The sequence below is a fragment of the Oncorhynchus masou genome, chromosome 15 (genome assembly GCF_036934945.1).
Source record: "Oncorhynchus masou masou isolate Uvic2021 chromosome 15, UVic_Omas_1.1, whole genome shotgun sequence".
Classification (NCBI taxonomy): Eukaryota; Metazoa; Chordata; class Actinopteri; order Salmoniformes; family Salmonidae; genus Oncorhynchus; species Oncorhynchus masou.
In genome coordinates, this window is record NC_088226.1 from 19,201,286 (window position 1) to 19,221,633 (window position 20,348).

General features: G+C 47.3%; 1 pseudogene; it reads right to left on the bottom strand.

Annotated features, from left to right (window-relative positions):
- LOC135555827 (retinoic acid receptor alpha-like) overlaps positions 1-20,348 on the bottom strand; it is a 187,040-nt pseudogene that overhangs the window by 143,521 nt on the left and 23,171 nt on the right.

Consider the following 20,348-nt stretch of genomic DNA (forward strand, 5'->3'; position numbering starts at 1 on the left):
AACTAGGAGCGACCACCACTTCCCTCATGCAGCGCAACACATCTCCTTCACATAGAGTTGATCAGGCTGTTGATTGTGGCCTGTGGATGGTTGATTCACTTCTCTTCAATGGCTGTGCAACGTTGCTGGATATTGGCGTGAACTGGAATACGCTGTTGTACATGTCGATCCAGAGCATCCCAAACATGCTCAACGGGGGTGACATTTTCAGCTTCCAAGAATTGTGTACAGATCACTCCGACATGGGGCCATGTATTGTCACGCTGAAACCTGAGGTGATGGCGGCGGATGAACGGCACGATAATTGGCCTCAGGATCTCGTCACGGCATCTCTGTGCATTCAAATTGCCATCGATGAAATACAATTGTGTTCATTGTCCGTAGCTTAAGCCTTCCCATACCATAACCCCACCATGGGGCACTCTCTCGCCCACACGACACAATGCACTCCGTCTGCCATCTGCCCGGGAACAGTTGAAACCAGGATTCATCTGTGAAGAGCACCACTTCTCCAGCGTGCCAGTTGCCACCGAAGGTGAGCAATTATCCACTGAAGTCGGTTACGACGCCAAACTACAGTCAGGTCAAGACCCTGGTGAGGACGCACGAGCACGCAGATGAGCTCCCCTGAGACTGTTTCTGACAGTTGGTGCTGGCTGGTATCAGATGATCCCACAGGTGAAGAAGTCCGATGTGGAGGTCCTGGGCTGGCATAGTTACACGTGGTCCGCGAGGCCAGTTGAACGTACTACCAAATTCTCTAACATGAGATTGGAGGCGGCTTATTGTAGAGAAATTAACCAATTGCACGCTCCTTTAAAACTGGAGACATCGGCGGCCTTGTGTTGAGTGACAAAACTGCACATTTTAGAGTGGCCTTTTATTGTCCCCCATTGTCCGTGCTGTTTAATCAGCTTCTGGATATGCCACACCTGTCAGGTGGATGGATTATCTTGGCAAGGGAGAAACGCTCACAAACAGGGATGTAAAAAAAGATGTGAGAAATGTGCTCTTTGTGTGTATGGAACATTTCTGGGATCTTTTATTTCAGCTCATGAAACCAAGACTTTACATGTTGCGTTTATACTTTAGTTCAGTGTACTATACGAGGCAGATAGGTGGGTGGCAGAGAACTAAAACAAGATAGAAATAAGGGAGTAGGGAGAGAGAGACCGAGAGAGTCGAATCTCCTTCTCATACTAATGTCCATTGAGAGGAGTGTGAGAGGAATGGGAGGGGGCAGGGAGACGATGTGTGTGTCCTCTAATACGCTTGCTAACTGGTGTGTTACTGTTTGTGACTGCGCGTGTAGGCCTACAGTATGAGTGTCACCGTTTTGTTTCTTGACCTTAACGGAGTCCACACGGTGTGTGGTTTTCTCCCCTGCTCCCTGGGCTGTGGTAATGGCGTAGGATTGTTTTCTCTGTCAAATAAACACTATGATAGAGTTAGGCTGGGGTGCCAACCCCGGACACTAGCTAACAAATGACTCAGTCAGGCTGAGATATCGAACCCCCTCTTCTCTCAGACAACTAAAGTACACTCACAGATGACTAGCTACACTCTCAGTGTGTGTGTGTGTGCGTGCGTGCGTGCGTACCATAGACAAAGATAGACCACTCATCTTTGTATCTGTTCCATTATGGCGTCTGTGAGAATATGGGCAGCACCATTGAGGCCATCTCCATTTTGAAGGCACATTTCTTTGTCTACTACTTCCATGAGTTAATAAACAATCTGGGAGGGTTCCACACTGCCACCTGGAAGATGTTGTATGAACAGGTATAAAGCCAAGGTTAGCGATTCACTGTCGCCTGCAGTTATGAAGCGTTAGCTCGCGATTATAATTGATTGGCTGATCCCTCCTGACGACCCGGATGGAATCATGTGATCCTTACATCACCCAGAGGAAGTCACACCCAGATGACTACTTCAAATTGGTGGACGCCCTCAATGGTAATGTCCATGCAAAAACGGGTTCTTTCCAAGTAGTGATCTCTATCCATCTCTATGACACGCACACGCACACACACAGCTGCTCCAGCTGTAGCCCAGCAGAAGTTTTCTGAGCCTCTGATAGCATTATAGCATGATCAGCTGATAGCATGAGAACACTGGAGCACAGGAGAGGATCAGCCCCCCCCACACACACACACACACACACACACACACACACACACACACACACACAGTGTTACAGTCTCAGGAGGAACATGCATTGACATGATCCATTCACTCATATACTGTGTAAATCCCCAAATAATCCTCTCTACCAGATAAACACACACACACACACACTCTTAGTAAGGACAAATGTGCAGTAAATATAAGGAACACATCGACACACATATCATAACCCCACATATAAGATATCTTGAAAAGCTGCATCATAACAATAGTCAACTCAGACATTACAGCTAATTTCACTAAACAACAGACATGAAAGACATGACCTGTGTAAAATTGGGTTTGATTAAAGTGTCTGATTGGTGTCTAAGTGTTTCAAAGTGTTTCTCGCCTTGGCTGCTTTGAGACGATGGGAGGCTTTGAAGTCAGCCACACAGCGGAGCACATGATGACACATCAAAAGAAGAGGAGAAGAGAGGCGAGTGACACGAGACAAGGCCACCGATTGTCGTCTGTTAAAACTGAAAAAGCATTGGTTGTCTGAGAATTTAGTTAACAGAGCAGCCATTCCTTGAGTCCCCAAGGGCCAGTGGACAGCTGCAAGGACGCCGCCCTTGGGAGAAGAGATTCTTTATACACTACATAACCTCAAATATGTGGACACCTGCTCGTCAAACATCTCATTCCAAAATCATGGGCATTATTATGGAGCTGGTCCCCCCTGTGCTTCTGTAAGAGGCACCACTTATTTAGGGTGGCCTACCACTTTGCGTCTGAGCCGTTGTTGCTCCTAGACGTTTCCACTTCAAAATAACAGCACTGACAGTTGGTCTTGGCAGCTCTAGCAGGGCAGAAACGTAACAAACTGACTTGCTGGAAAGGTGGCATCCTATGACAGCGTCACATTGAAAGTCACTGAGCTCTTCAGTAAGGCCATCCAATGTTTGTCTATGGGGACTGCATGGCAGTGTGCTCAATTTTATACACCTGTCAGCAACGGGTGTGGCTATTTCAGTAATTTGAAGGGGTGTCCACATACTTTTGTTTATATAGTGTATCACTGGAGCTTCCTGGGTAAAAAAAAATACATTTAAATTTCTCAAATGAACACTTAAAATAGAAATTTGAACACCTTAGAATAGAAATGTCACACTATAAATTATTTGTCACCAGTTTTGAAAGCTAGAGGCCAGTTAGACAAGGCTACTTTTGGTTGCCAACAAAGCAAAACCTGAACAACTCAACACATTTATAGGAATTGAACCACTTGGAGACATCTGTACTTGCCTAATTCTGAGAAAGAGAGAAAAAAGAAAGAAGGAAAATCAACTGTAAGTGTTGCTCAATGCCTACGGCAACAACAACAACAAAAAAGGAGAAAGAGCATGTTTGCTTTCAGAGTGTCCGGCAAGTCTCATCTCTCTGTTATCTGGGCATATTCCCCACAGGCTGGGTGAAGGGTTATCAGTCTGATGCCGTTTCTACAAACACACCCACACACACACTCTCTCCACTCTCCCTCTCCTCCCCTCACTCATTCCTGTTGTAAATGGTGTTCGCGTCAGATAATGAGCGGGCTGTACCTCAGTGCCACTGGCCGTCGATTCATTGGAGTCTAACTCCCCTCCTGGCTATCTCCCTAAAGCAAATTGATGAAGGAGAAGAAACATAATGCTGAATATTATCTATTGAATTGAAGAGAAGACACACCCTCACCCCACACAGTCCCCACCGAGACGGCTCACAAACTCAAATGATGTCACCCCTCGGGGAAAGAGAAAGGTTCGATTAGCTCGTTAGCTTGATGAGTTAATTGTTCTCCTATCAGCAGGTTAAGTCTACCGATGGTTGCCGAGGGGTGATGGCTAGGACCTCTCCTATCAAACCACAGTACAGCACATGCCTCCAAGGCTGTACATCAAAGAAAACAATGATTATGATTTTTCAACGCCGATACCGATAATCGGCCGGGTTTTAAAAAATGTATTTTTACATTACAACAATACTGAATGAACACTTATTTTAACTTTATATAATACATCAATAATATCAATTTAGCCTCAAATAAATAATGAAACATGTTAAATTTGGTTTATATAATGCAAAAACAAAGTGTTGGAGAAGAAAGTAAAAGTGCAATATGTGCCATGTAAAAAAGCTAAGTTTTAAGTTCCTTGATCAGAACATATGAAAGCTGGTGGTTCCTTTTAACATGAGTCTTCAATATTCCCAGGTAAGAAGTTTTAGGTTGTAGTTATTATAGGAATTATAGGACTATTTCTCTCTATACGATTTGTATTTCATATACCTTTGACAATTGGATGTTCTTATAGGCACTTTAGTATTGCTAGTGTAACAGTATAGCTTCCGTCCCTCTCCTCGATCCTACCTGGGCTCGAACTAGGAACAGATCGACAACAGCCACCCTCGAAGCAGCTTTACCGATGCAGAGCAAGGGGAACAACCACTCCAAGTCTCAGAGGAAGTGACGTTTGAAACGCTATTATCGAGCACCCCGCTAACTAGCTAGCCATTTCACAACGGTTAACCCAGCCTAATCTCGAGAGTTGATAGGCTTGAAGTCATAAACAGTGCAATGCTTGAAGAATTGCGAAGAGCTGCTGGAAAACACACGAAAGTGCTGTTTGAATGAATGCTTACGAGCATGCTGCTGCCTACCATCGCTCAGTCAAATCAAATCAAATTTTATTTGTCACATACACATGGTTAGCAGATGTTAATGCGAGTGTAGCGAAATGCTTGTGCTTCTAGTTCCGACAATGCAGTAATAACCAACAAGTAATCTAACTAACAATTCCTAAACTACTGTCTTATACACAGTGTAAGGGGATAAAGAATATGTACATAAGGATATATGAATGAGTGATGGTACAGAGCAGCATAGGCAAGATACAGTAGATGGTATCGAGTACAGTATATACATATGAGATGAGTATGTAAACAAAGTGGCATAGTTAAAGTGGCTAGTGATACATGTATTACATAAGGATGCAGTCGATGATATAGAGTACAGTATATACATATGCATATGAGATGAATAATGTAGGGTAAGTAACATTATATAAGGTAGCATTGTTTAAAGTGGCTAGTGATATATTTACATCATTTCCCATCAATTCCCATTATTAAAGTGGCTGGAGTTGAATTAGTGTCAGTGTGTTGGCAGCAGCCACTCAATGTTAGTGGTGGCTGTTTAACAGTCTGATGGCCTTGAGATAGAAGCTGTTTTTCAGTCTCTCGGTCCCAGCTTTGATGCACCTGTACTGACCTCGCCTTCTGGATGATAGCGGGGTGAACAGGCAGTGGCTCGGGTGGTCGATGTCCTTGATGATCTTTATGGCCTTCCTGTAACATCGGGTGGTGTAGGTGTCCTGGAGGGCAGGTAGTTTGCCCCCGGTGATGCGTTGTGCAGACCTAACTACCCTCTGGAGAGCCTTACGGTTGAGGGCGGAGCAGTTGCCGTACCAGGCGGTGATACAGCCCGCCAGGATGCTCTCGATTGTGCATCTGTAGAAGTTTGTGAGTGCTTTTGGTGACAAGCCAAATTTCTTCAGCCTCCTGAGGTTGAAGAGGCGCTGCTGCGCCTTCTTCACGATGCTGTCTGTGTGAGTGGACCAATTCAGTTTGTCTGTGATGTGTATGCCGAGGAACTTAAAACTTACTTCCCCTTCCACTACTGTTCCATCGATGTGGATAGGGGGGTGTTCCCTCTGCTGTTTCCTGAAGTCCACAATCATCTCCTTAGTTTTGTTGACGTTGAGTGTGAGGTTATTTTCCTGACACCACACTCCGAGGGCCCTCACCTCCTCCCTGTAGGCCGTCTCGTCGTTTTTGGTAATCAAGCCTACCACTGTTGTGTCGTCCGCAAACTTGATGATTGAGTTGGAGGCGTGCATGGCCACGCAGTCGTGGGTGAACAGGGAGTACAGGAGAGGGCTCAGAACGCACCCTTGTGGGGCCCCAGTGTTGAGGATCAGCGGGGAGGAGATGTTGTTACCTACCCTCACCACCTGGGGCGGCCCGTCAGGAAGTCCAGTACCCAGTTGCACAGGGCGGGGGTCGAGACCCAGGGTCTCGAGCTTGGAGGGTACTATGGTGTTGAATGCCGAGCTGTAGTCGATGAACAGCATACTCACATAGGTATTCCTCTTGTCCAGATGGGTTAGGGCAGTGTGCAGTGTGGTTGAGATTGCATCGTCTGTGGACCTATTTGAGCGGTAAGCAAATTGGAGTGGGTCTAGGGTGTCAGGTAGGGTGGAGGTGATATGGTCCTTGACTAGTCTCTCAAAGCACTTCATGATGACGGAAGTGAGTGCTACGGGGCGGTAGTCGTTTAGCTCAGTTACCTTAGCTTTCTTGGGAACAGGAACAATGGTGGCCCTCTTGAAGCATGTGGGAACAGCAGACTGGTATAGGGATTGATTGAATATGTCCGTAAACACACCAGCCAGCTGGTCTGCGCATGCTCTGAGGGCGCGGCTGGGAATGCCGTCTGGGCCTGCAGCCTTGCGAGGGTTAACACGTTTAAATGTTTTACTCACCTCGGCTGCAGTGAAGGAGAGACCGCATTTTTCCGTTGCAGGCAGTGTCAGTGGCACTGTATCGTCCTCAAAGCGGGCAAAAAAAGTTATTTAGTCTACCTGGGAGCAAGACCCCCTGGTTTGTGACTGGGCTGGATTTCTTCCTGTAGTCCGTGATTGACTGTAGACCCTGCCACATGCCTCTTGTGTCTGAGCCGTTGAATTGGGATTCTACTTTGTCTCTGTACTGACGCTTAGCTTGTTTGATAGCCTTACAGAGGGAATAGCTGCATTGTTTGTATTCAGTCATGTTACCAGACACCTTGCCCTGATTGAAAGCAGTGGTTCGCACTTTCAGTTTCACGCAAATGCTGCCATCAATCCAAGGTTTCTGGTTAGGGAATGTTTTAATCGTTGCTATGGGAACGACATCTTCAACGCACGTTCTAATGAACTCGCACACCGAATCAGCGTATTCGTCAATGTTGTTATCTGACGCAATACGAAACATGTCCCTGTCCACGTGATGGAAGCAGTCTTGGAGTGTGGAGCCAGCTTGGTCGGACCAGCGTTGGACAGACCTCAGCGTGGGAGCTTCTTTTATTAGCTTTTGTCTGTAGGCAGGTATCAGCAAAATGGAGTCGTGGTCAGCTTTTCCGAAACAGTGATCCAAGGTTTTTCCACCCCTGGTTGCGCAATCGATATGCTGATAAAATTTAGGGAGTCTTGTTTTCAGATTAGCCTTGTTAAAATCCCCAACAACAATGAATGCAGCCTCCGGATAAATGGTTTCCAGTTTGCAAAGAGTTAAATAAAGTTCGTTCAGAGCCATCGATGTGTCTGCTTGGGGGGGGATATATACGGCTGTGATTATAATCGAAGAGAATTCTCTTGCTAGATAATGCGGTCTACATTTGATTGTGAGGAATTCTAAATCAGGTGAACAGAAGGATTTGAGTTCCTGTATGTTTCTTTCATCGCACCATGCCTCGTTAGCCATAAGGCATACACCCCCACCCCTCTTCTTACCAGAAAGGTGTTTGTTTCTGTCGGCGCGATGCGTGGAGAAACCCGTTGGCTGCTTCGGATAGCGTCTCTCCAGTGAGCCATGTTTCCGTGAAGCACAGAACGTTACAGTCTCTGATGTCCCTCTGGAATGCTACCCTTGCTCGGATTTCATCAACCTTGTTGTCAAGAGACTGGACATTGGCAAGAAGAATGCTAGGAAGTGGGGCACGATGTGCCCGTCTCCGTAGTCTGACCACCACGTTTCCCTCTTTTTCGGAGTCGTTTTTTTGGGTCGCTGCATGCGATCCATTCCGTTGTCCTGTTTGTAAGGCAGAACACAGGATCCGCGTTGCGAAAAACATATTCTTGGTCGTACTGATGGTGAGTTGACGCTGATCTTATATACAGTAGTTCTTCTCGACTGTATGTAATGAAACCTAAGATGACCTGGGGTACTAATGTAAGAAATAACACGTAAAAAAACAAACTGCATAGTTTCCTAGGAACGCGAAGCGAGGCGGCCATCTCTGTCGGCGCCGGAAGTACAAGAGGTAGTACAACAGTCACACTGCTCTATCAAATCATAGACTTAATTATAACATAATAACACACAGAAATACGAGCCTTTTGTCATTAATATGGTCGAATCCGGAAACTATCATTTTGAAAACAAAACATTTATTCTTTCAGTGAAATACGGAACCGTTCCGTATTTTATCTAACGGGTGGCATCCCTAAGTCTAAATATTGCTGTTACATTGCACAACCTTCAATGTTATGTCATAATTATGTACAATTCTGGCAAATTAATTACGGCCTTTGTTAGGAATAAATAGAATTCACACAGTTCGCAATGAGCCAGACGGCCCAAACTGCTGCATATATCCTAACTGCTTGCACGGAACACAATTTCCCTAGTTATAAGAAATTCATGTTAGCAGGCAATATTCACTAAATATGCAGGTTTAAAAATATATACTTGTGTATTAGCCTGGTTCCTCTTTAGGTTTCTTCCTAGGTTTTGGCCTTTCTAGGGAGTTTTTTCCGAGCCACCGTGCTTCTACACCTGCATTGCTTGCTGTTTGGGGTTTTGGGCTGGGTTTCTGTACAGCACTTTGAGATATCAGCTGATGTACGAAAGGCTATATAAATAAACTTGATTTGATGATATTGATTTTAAAGAAAGGCACTGATGTTTATGGTTAGGTACATTGGTGCAATAACAGATTTTTTTGCAAATGCAAATCCCTGAGCTGACAAGGTAAAAATCTGTCAATCTGTCACCCAAAAATATTTTAAAAATGTAAATTATTATTTTTAAATATATATTTTTAAAATCGGCAATTCAGTGTCCAAAAATACAGATTACTGATTGTTATGAAAACTTGAAATCGGCCCCAATTAATCGGCCATTCCGATTAATCGGTCGACCTCTAGTCTAGACATTGTCTGTACACTGTGTCTGGACACTGTGTAGAGAATCCCTCCTCTATAATGTCATGAAGTCATGACCCCAAAATGGCCGTCCAGTTAGCGCTGAAACCCATTGTGTCGCCTGCTGACTGTGCACCACTCAACAGAGACCAGACGAGAGGTCACCCAGAACCATGGCCTCTCATTGGTGATCTTACGGGGATATTCCCAGCAGTCCTGTGGGCTACCCATGGAGTCTCTCTCTCCCCTCAGCGGAAGAGCAGGTCGCGAAGGACAGGCTTGTGTCAGCAGATCACCTAAGGCCCGTCAGAGTCACCATCGGGCCACCATCACCTGCCATGTGACCGTCAGTGAGGCGCAGAAGGGCAACAGGAGCAAATGTTCTCGGATATTTTCCACTAACGGCCGAGAGGACGACGGCAACATAAACACCATTCGCTGACACAGACACCAACAGCAGCGTTCCATTCGTCGCTTTCAAAGCCTTTTAAAACACACGTTTCCCCGTAAGAGTTCTCCTTGATGTTTCAAAGTAATGGCGTTTCGAGGAAACAATGTGAATTTCTACCTAACAACATGCTCACTCATCCTCTCTAATGTGACGATACCCGGGGGGGGGGGGGATGCGGTTTGTTTATACGCACACACGCCCGCACAACCATTACGCAAGCCCCCTTATAGCAGTTCCCCACACCTTTATACAGCTTTGAGGCAATGCAGACAGGAGGGTTATACAGTACGTGACTGACCTGGTGAGCGTTGCGGTACCTTCGGGCTGTGGATATGATGTGGGACGGGATGAGGAGCAGCTGGTATAATGAGCTCATAACCGTGAATCATGGGAAGAAAGCAGGGGGTAACATTTAAAGCTCCAAATGCCAACCTCGGTTATGAGGAATGTCAGGAGTGCACTCAATCACTCTGGAGGCATCATCTGCTGAGAGAGATGGGGAGAGAGAGAGACAGGGGGAGGGAGCGAGAGAGAGAGAGAGAGAGAGCGAGAGCGAGAGAGAGAGACAGGGGGGAGGGAGCGAGAGCGAGCGAGAGAGAGAGACAGGGGGAGAGAGAGACAGGGGGAGAGAGAGACAGGGGAGAGAGAGAGACAGGGGAGAGAGAGAGACAGGGGGGAGGGAGCGAGAGCGAGAGCGAGAGAGAGAGAGAGCGAGAGCGAGAGCGAAGCGACAGGGGGAGGGAGCGAGAGCGAGGAGCGGAGAGAGCGAGAGACAGGGGGGAGGGAGCGAGAGCGAGCGAGAGAGAGAGCGAGAGAGAGAAAGGAGGGAGCGAGAGAGACAGGGGGGAGGGAGCGAGAGAGAGAGAGCGGAGGGAGAGAAAGGAGGGAGCGAGAGAGAGAGAGCGAGAGAGAGAGAAAGGAGGGAGCGAGAGAGAGAGAGAGCGAGAGAGAGAGAGAGAGAGAAGAGAGAGGGGGCGGTTAATGATATCATCCAAGCATAAAGAGAAAATTCAATGAAGGGAGACAGTGAAAACAAAGAAAAGACACACACAAAGACGTCACAAAGAAATACACTTGGAAACTTTTGAGGCCTGTAGTAAGAGGGAGGGCTTGAACCCCATTGTGGAGTGTGTTGTTGTGGGGGGAGTAGATGGAAGGTAGTGGGGGGGGGGGGTTGAAGGTTGTCCCTGTGGTCAGTTGACCCTGCCTGGCCTGGGGAAGACTAATGGTTGCAGCAGGAGGGCCGGTCGAGCCGCTCACTGACATTCATGCATAAGGCCCTAATGAGCATTGACCCCCAGGGCTCAGGGGTGACCAGGCTCGGGGGGGGGGGGTGGGGCTGACAGTGGGCCGTTCTGCCTAGCCTACTCGCTCTGTAACCCCAGCCTATCCAAACAGCTCTCCCAGACCTCCAACCCCCCCGTGACACAAGATGGAAGAGCTCACCCCAGGAACATTCCTGTCTTATAGCTCTGAACTCCACGGGGGTCCAACAGTAGAATGGAGGAGAGGGGGTGAAGGAGGGGTAGTCCCAAATTAAACGGGGGGAGCGGGGACTAGGGGTAGAAGACCAATGTATATGTTTTATGTTGAGTGAGAAATCTCCCAACTTCATTTGAGTGGTGGTAATTACGCCATCTGAGTCCGAACAACAATGCATTGGCAGGGCAATTCAAGCAGAGCCAATATGCGGTGATAATGTATTGGGGCTATAGCTTACTGCACAAACCTCATTGCTACAGTGCTGTTTTTAATTGGTTAAATGTTGCAGTGGGAGTGGGAGAGCTCGGCTTGCGTGTGGACGCAGAAAGAGTGTGTTTCTGCGTCCACACAGTGTCAACGTGAGACAACCACTGACAAAGGCTGTCATTCTCTGTACGGCATCGAGGGAAAATAGGACAAGGGTGAAGGTGAAGCAGGCGGCTCTCCTCCGTGTAACTAGCACATCACCGTAGAGACAGACAAGCAGACAGAGTGGAAAGTCCAGGGTTGCGCCCGCAGCGACAGGGATCGCTCCCGACGCCAGACTTAAAAAGATCAGGGCAACCCCGAGAGCGGGTGGCAGGGGAGGGAGAGAGAGATTCCTTGAAACAGGGAAGAGAGAAAGGAGTGAGGGGTCGGAAGGGTGGCGCTCGAGGGACGGAGTGGGTAACTAAACGTGACATCACGGACTTTGGGGGGGGGGAAATCAGAGGACAGGAGGACGTATAGATAGAAAGATGATGAGCGATGTAGAACGGGTACAGCGGGCCCCTCGAGGGAGAACCAGGCACTCAGGACACGTCGTCCTTGGGAACAGCACGATTGATGGGGATCGAGTGATAAAAACCAGACACACACACCCGCTCCCTCCATCTCAACATTCCCTCACCCCTCCTTCTCCCCGTATCTTTATTCCTCTCCATCCCCCCCAGCTCTCCTCACAGTCGAAGTGTCAAGACTCCACAGACTCTAGAGGACAGACAAAGGGAGAGGACAGAGATGTGGGCTTGTCATAGGGGGTCACATCATGGATTGGCATTTTGAATAGGTGTGTGTATGATGCCCAATAATCTTGCCTTTTAGCTAGTGTGTGTGTGTGTGTGTGTGCAAATTAGTATAAGCTTGTGTGTGTGTGGATGTGTGTGTGCGCGCGTGTGTGTGTTCCACTCTGGTCTCCCTGCCTACAGCCTGTTGACTGATGGAGGAAGGTCTAGTCTCCCACAAGGCTGCTTTTCATATCACTACTGAGAAAGTCCAGACGCCTAACAAAGCCCATCTTTCTTCACCATCCTGTCCTTCAGAGTGTTTCCTCCACCACCACCACCACCAGTATCCCCTATAGGCTTGTTCAGAGCATCCCGGAGCTCCTCCTACGCTTGGGGTACAGAACACCGCGGCGTTTGGAAACAGGTGGCTACAACACGTGGTTTCCTTGACGTATTTGAGTAGCGTCAGTGTCACGGAATCTTCTCTGCAGTAGATTTGCCAGTCCGACCAATCCGAGAGGTTTAAAAGCGAGAAAAGGTCCGGGAACAAATCTGCAAAGAATCCCACTTGATGCCCAGAAATGAAGTAGAACATCTGACTGACGTAAGCAGGGTATGACAACCATTTGTCCTTCTTCGTGTAAGGGCACATTCCATTCAAAAAGGCTGCAGTATGTCATGAGGAAATGAACACTGCAAGTAGCCTGTCCATGATTAACTGGTCATATAGTTGAAAGGTCTATGAATAACAAAACCAGTGATCACACACACACACACACACACACACACACACACACACACACACACACACACCTTCTGAGTCTTGGGTTAAGACTGGAAAGTTGTAACAAGAAACATGAGGCTTAAAACTGTGGTGGTGGTTCACAAGACACATGCGGCTTCAAGTGTATATCTGTGTGTGTGTGTGTGCCAGCTTCAAACGTGTGTGTGTCGGCTTCAAATGTGTGCTTGTGTGTGTCTTTTTTTACTCCATCACAGCTATGTGGGTGGTGCTTTACTAAGGAATGGAATGGGGGAATCCCATCGCCACTACCTTCCATTGTCCCTATCGCTCCTTTCCTTTCTCCCTCTACTCCGCTCTGCTGAGCTGGGTGGTGGTTGAGGAACATGTGTTTGTATTTATGTGGCGCTGACTGGAGCCTTTGTCTGTCCCGTTCATTAATCAACAGACGCAGGCTGAGAAAGAGAACAGACAAAATCAGGGGAGACAGTTGGAAAGGGAAGTTTGTGTGTGTGTGTGTGTGTGTGTGTGTGTGTGTGTGTGTGTGTGTGTGTGTGTGTGTGTGTGTGTGTGTGTGTGTGTGTGTGTGTGTGTGTGTTCGCTCTCACATGAACGTGCACGTAAAGAAGTTAACTGGAGAACAGGTCAGCCGGGAGAAGAAACAACGACAGATACCCCGACGCGACGAGTCAACGTTTACAACGGTTGACATTTCAAAAAGTGACAGTTGTGAGGCAAAGTGTTTTGAGTGGAGTCAAGTGTGGACAGACCGAAGTGTCCGTCTGACGACTACTGTTCCTCCCAGTGTCTCCATCTGTGGTGTGTGAAGGTGATCTAACGCAGTATCACTCCGCAAATACACAGTACCCCTTCACCTCAGTACCTACTTGACCCAAAAGCAATGACATTATTTGTCAGCAGATACTTGATACACTAGCTAGCCCTTATAGCTAATGTACTACCACGCTGCTATATACATTCAATGCATACTACCCGCTCTACAAAATTTACATAGCTCCTCTCAAATATATACTAGAAGACTGTAACATGAAAATACAACCCAATGTATTTATTTTTCCTACTACTGTGTATATCTGGGAAAATATACAATCTTTTTGCACAGAAAGTCAAAGTGGGTTAGACATTAAGCAGCTCACAGAATCACACACACACACCTGAGAAAGCTCCCATGGATGACCCTGGTAGTAGCACTAAATCCAGCCAGGTACATCGCTTTAATGGTGTCCCATTGATCCGCTATGCACTTGGCGCATCGATCTCCTACTCTCAAAACATTCCCTGGAGACTGGTTAACTCCCGAGTTAGGCCAGGTGTGTCTGCTTACACTGACATTTACATTGGTGTGTCGATGGGGGTTTGGTGTTCGAAAAAGGAGTGCCAAGTGCCATTATGTGTCGAATTCGTGTGAAGGAAGTTGCTTTTCCAGCGCAAAGATATGTCAGGCAGGCGTAGACAATACCCTATAAAAACACCCTGGAACATTGTAAACAAAATGTAATAACAGTTAGAATGGTGGTCGTAATAATTCAGTGGACAGCTCAAGAGACATGAGCCCGTTTGGTTCCGTCTAACGTAACTTGAGCGTTGGTTCCGTTCGGCGGCCATCTTGCTTACGGTCCATTATTGTGTGGGAACCCAGAGAGACACCAGAGAAGCAAACTGAAGGCATGACTAATCTCCTCATTTTAGCGCAAACCGTATTTTCTAAACTGCTAAAAGTGGGGCAGCGATGGAACTAACCTCAATGAAAAATGTCATCCCCCGCTGGCACCCATGTATCTAAACGCTGATGACTTCATGGAGAAGAACCCCCTTCCCCTTCTCCCTCCCTCTCCACGCCTCTCCTTCCCAGATTGCTATGTACTAACGGCAGGGAGGACGTGTACATGATCTCACACAACCAATGTCGACGTCTCGTGTAACCCTGCTCTCAGGTCTATTGTGCTGAAGGTGAAGGGAGGTGAAGATCTTGGCCTCTGAGTGGAGGGTAGACGGGTATGGTATTCTGAACGTGTGCATGTCCGGAGCTTTGTGGATTCAGGGCAGACCCTTCCTAGCGGGAAGCAGGAACTAACTCTCCGTCTCGCTCCACAGCGTGCCAGAATCACGCATGATGAAACCTAACAGCAAGTGCTCGCTCACGCTGACGCAACCCACAAGGCCATTTGTTAACCCCCCTCCCCACCGTGGCCCGTCAGACCATTACATCCACTTTCCCATTAGAGAGTAGCTGATGGATGAGAGAGTAATAGCAGTAAATGTAGGCCATTATCAGAATAATTACAAAAAGTCACATTAACGGAATGGAACAAATGGAGCTTCTGGCTCATTTGACTGTCTGTGCACATTATTGCCACTAACAGGAGAGCAGAAAGAGATTACACACAACTGACGTTATGACAGTCACAGGAAGGAAGAGCTGGTCTTCAGAGTTTTGGTCTGTTAAATCTATGGGTAAATTGACATAAAATGTTCTGTAAAATGTCCACAAGTTTAGCTTGGGAATATTGGAAATTGTATCCGTAAGAGGTAAGAGTTACTTTACCCAAAGGGGTTAAACTTAAGTTGTGACCTGAAGAAGTTAATCACCGAAACACCAATTTCCACGGCTCAATGGAGCACAGTGCTGGGTACACAACGTTTATGGTTGTACGTTGGCAATGCCAACATGCTGAAAATGTTGTGAGTTATGAATGAACTGGCATTGGATAAAAGTCTGCTAAATGATCATATTATATCAAATGGGTCATTCGGGGTCCAAACTACAGACCCAGTCCGGTTCTTTTCCACACAGCACTCAATTGGGAGTTTGGCAGCATCGCAAACAACAACCAGACCAGTGATCCAACCAACCAACTCAACCCAACCACAACACATCATAACAAGCACCACAGGGCTTCTTTATTCATTTATATTCTTTTTATCCCTTTTTCTACCCAATTCCGTGGTATCCAATTGGTCGTTACAGTCGTCTCATCGCTGCAACACTGACTCGGGAGAGGCGAAGATCGAGAAACGGGAGTCCTCAAAACACAACCCAACCAAGCCGCACTGCTACTTGACACAATGCCCACTTAACCCGGAAGCCAGCCGCACCTATGTGATGTGTCGGAGGAAACACCGCACACCTGGCGACTGTGTCAGCGTGCACTGCACCCGGCCCGCCACAGGAGTCGCTAGTGCACAATGGGACAAGGACATCCCTGCCGGCCAAACCCTCCCCTAACCCGGACGAAGCTGGGCCGGTTGTGCGCCGCCCCGTGGCGGCCGGCAGCGAAAGAGCCTGGACTCGAACCCAGAATCTCTAGTGGCACAGCTACCTTATATCACTGCACCACTCTGGAGACTGTCCACCACAGGGCTTCTTACCAGAGACAAACAAACAAGGGGGAGAGAGGCCAAGCTAGGCCAAGCTAGGCAGGGTTGACCTGGAAACACTTCAAGCCCATGCAGAGTCATCAAGTGTCAGGTTCCTGGCGGTGCAGTACCTGCTCTCTCCGTCATTAAGTGGCGGAGGAGTCGTGGAGGCCCAGGAGAAGCCAGGCCCATTTAAAGGAAAAAGGCCAATGCATTTAGTAGTGGTAATAAAGTGGTGTTGTGGTGAGCAGTAGTTCCATGTTAGCTTCCAAACCTACAGCCTGATCAAAGGCAAGCACCCCACAGCCTGTTGGAAAAGTATTTTATGAGTCATTGTATTAAGTAAGAGCTTGTTTTCCACTCATACAGACTACTACTCTGTACACCTGTCTCGATACTAGTTCTTACGTACCGAGGCCACCCACAGATGTGCTCTATCATTGCCAAGGACACAAGAGTGTTATTGCTCCATGCAACTACTCTTCTAAATATCACTGAACACTGGTGTCAATATTAGAAAACGACTAGATACTACCTCCCCATACATCTGCTCTATATCACCACTCTGTTGCAGCTCTGAATTGCCAGTCCATGTAAACATTTCCTACAACTTCTGCTCCTTGACACTGATTGGTTTGAAATGATTCTAAACCATGGCACCATTGCATGCACTATTCCTAAAGGGCGTGGGTCCCACAAGAGAGGATTGGGTTTCTGCTTATTTCTACAGTGACAATTACCTCGCCTTCGTTCAACACCACTGGCAATGAGCGTTTGCCATGTATGCAACTGGCAAAGGCAGCAGAAGACATCTTTCTAAGACCAGCTGAATCAGATCAGATCTGGAACCTTCAGTACCAGCCAGGCCAAGCCAGGACAGGTCAGCCATCCACCCAGCTGTTCCAGCTGTCTGGCTCCAACCGACCAACCTAATTGAGTTGCCGTCACAACGTGGCTTTCTTCAACAGGGTGTTAAACAAGGCTTCATTCTAGCTCAACTGTGATTTGGCCATGGAGGCTGTGCTAGAAGCGATCTAGCAAGACATTCAGAGTCAGCGTGGTCTGGTTTGTCTTGGGAAATTGATGGGTGGGGGTATTGGGATACCCATTAGCTGGGGCCATAATATCAGCTAATCTTCCTGGAACACTGGCCCTTTAAGACCAACGGCATAGCAATGCAGTTACCGGGGGGGGATGCAGTTGCCGTATACTTGGCGACAGGCCGAGCTGTGTTGCTGTGCGGAGACTGCCGGGAAGACTTGAAGGAGGGAGGGAGGACAGGAGGGTTTGGACGGGAGTTTGTTTTGATTTCCCTGCACCAAGGTTCTGTCGCACGGGGAGAAGAAAGAGGAACTGCAAAAATTCTTACTTCTGCAAAACGACAGTCAAAATAACCACAACAGCACCACTCCCCCATTGTTGTTTTGATATTTCGTCAGTCAGGCGAGGACTGAGGAGGGCGTAGGACTGAGGAGGGCGTAGGACTGGGAAGATCCAGGATCCAGGCCCACCCACTCTTACCCCAAGTCACCCCAGAAACTAGACAAAAAAGGAAGTGGGAGAGGATGGTAGAAGTCTGTGTGTGTGTGTGTGTGTGTGTGTGTGTGTGTGTGTGTGTGTGTGTGTGTGTGTGTGTGTGTGTGTGTGTGTGTGCGCACGTGGCACAGATATTCAGAGGGAGAGCTTTAAGCGAGTGTCAGTGATCTTCGGCGCTGGGCGGAGCGCCACCAACTGATCGTTATCTAACCTGTATGGGTCCCTTCTCACTGCTGCAGTACGACTGGTGGGCAGGACTGATCCAAGCCAAGACTGATGGGCAGATGTTGCTACAGCAGCTGTATTGAATCATGTCTGAAACCATGACAAGGAATGTCGAGCGCGCGCTGCAAGCTGTGCTTATGGGCACATGATACCCATACTGCTTTCAAGGAGTACTGGGGGACACAGATATGCTAGACAGAAAAACATACACAGACACTCCAAAAAACACAACTGACCAATTCACCAATGTACAGTATATCCCCCACTTAATAAAATTCTCTCTCTGTTAGTGTGTGAGAGAGAGAGAGAGAGAGAGAGAGAGAGAGACAGAGAGACAGAGAGAGACAGAGAGAGACAGAGAGAGACAGAGAGAGACAGAGAGAGACAGAGAGAGACAGAGAGAGACAGAGAGAGACAGAGAGAGACACACACACACACAGTGGTGAAGTGTTCTCCAGAAGGATTTGTTAATAATTCAACATTGTGTGTAATCTCTGGGGCAAGGGAAGCAGAGGAGAGCAAGGGAGTTTATTGAACTAAAGCAGAGTCTTCGGTCCTCTCCAGGCTGTAACAGACCACACACCATGCATCCCCTTCATACTCCCCTTCTTCTAATGGTCGCACTGATTCAATCACAACCTCTCCGCCAAGGTAACTAGCCAAGCTGTGTCCCTTTCATACTTGGACACCGACTTGGATTTTCCACACTTCGGTGAAAGTGGAGTGGGGGGGGGGTGCGGCCTGCAACAAGGTCTCATAGTTTCACTTCAAAATGTGACCTGTTGTGGATGAATATCTATTTTTGAGGCGTTAATTCTACATGGTTACACGGTTTATTACACCTGGGTACATGGCTCAAACAGAAACTACTCAAAGGGTTAAGTTTAGGTATTACTTCTGAGTGGTTAAGGTTAGGGGTATGGTTTGGGGAAAGCTTAGAACAACAACAACAAAAAAAAAATTAAATCACTTTTTCCACCAAGTATTCTCCTGGCTTGCTAGAGCATTGTGAACTACCATGGTACAGTGGTCTGGGCAGCGCGACTTGGTCTGGGCAGCGCGACTTGGTCTGGGCAGCACACCTCGCCTCCGAGCATCATGAGTTCGCGCCAGTGCTGGACAATAGTTAATTATTTTTTGTGAGCGCCGAGGAAGGTGTATATCAACATTTTCAGGAACTTTTCAAACATCTGACATTGAAGTCTATTTCTAGTGATCTGCCTGATGTGTGTGCGCATGTGTGTCTTAGGAGTTTCCCAGCTTTTCTGCTCTCTGAGCCCCAAGAGCCTCTCTCCCACAATGGATTACGACAAAGGCTGTCTGACCAGAAAGTCTAGTGTTCACCCAACCACTGTGTGTGTGTGTGTGTGTGTGTGTGTGTGTGTGTGTGTGTGAGAGAGATAACTGTCCCTTATTTCAAAACGTAATTAGATGTCAAATTCGGAAAAGCATTTCTCTAGCAGGCCAACGACCCAGAATACCTGCTACTGTATCAACAGTCAAGCACAGACAGTATCTTCCATTCATCAACTTATCCAAATGCATCGCAAATGTAACCAAGGACACTAGTACACACAAGTACACAAAAAGGCACACAATTGCAATTCAAATACACACCCACGAGACCAGACACGCAAAGCAGAAACGATAACAAAGAGCCACGGGAAAAACACCAGCCGTCGCAGAGTTGTACGTTGGCAACGCTTGGGAATATTGGTTACTTGGTGTTCCTCCAGACATGTTCTCTACGGGTCTTAACTCAACCCTTCAAGGCCCAAAACCAGATCAGATTCAGACTAGGTGCGCAAAAGAATTGTGATTTAAGAATGTGGTTCGCAAAACTTGAATAACGTCTGTTATCGAGCTAATATCTGCTAGCTGCCTTGACATAACGACAGTCGCACACAGAAGGGTGTGCCGGAAAGGTGCACCTGACACAATACTCACCACGGCCACCCTGGCCAATAAGATAGTATTCCCACTGTTGGAATGACTGTCAACACAAGATGACAGAGCTAAGTAAGAAAAGGGGAGGTGTAGGGAAGAGGTGTAGGGAAGAGGTTGGGCAAAACGGTAGACCGAGAATAGGGGGTTTAAGAGAGAGAGAGAGAATGTGAGAGGGGGTGAAACAGAGAGGGTAGACAGAGAGACAAGAGGGAATTACAGATGGAGGAGGGAAAAAGCGAGAGACTGAAAGAGAGAATTACAGATGGAGGCGAGAGAAAGAGAGAGAGACGGAGGTAAGAGAGAATTACAGATGGAGGAGAGAGAAAGAGAGAGAGACGGAGATAATAGGTAATTACAGATGGAGGAGAGAGAAAGAGACAGATGGAGGAAAGAGAGAGAAAGTTCCACAAAGAATGCTGTTAATGATTTTCTCATATTGAGCACCCCCCCCCACAAAGACACATTTGTGTGTTTATAAAATGGCATCCACC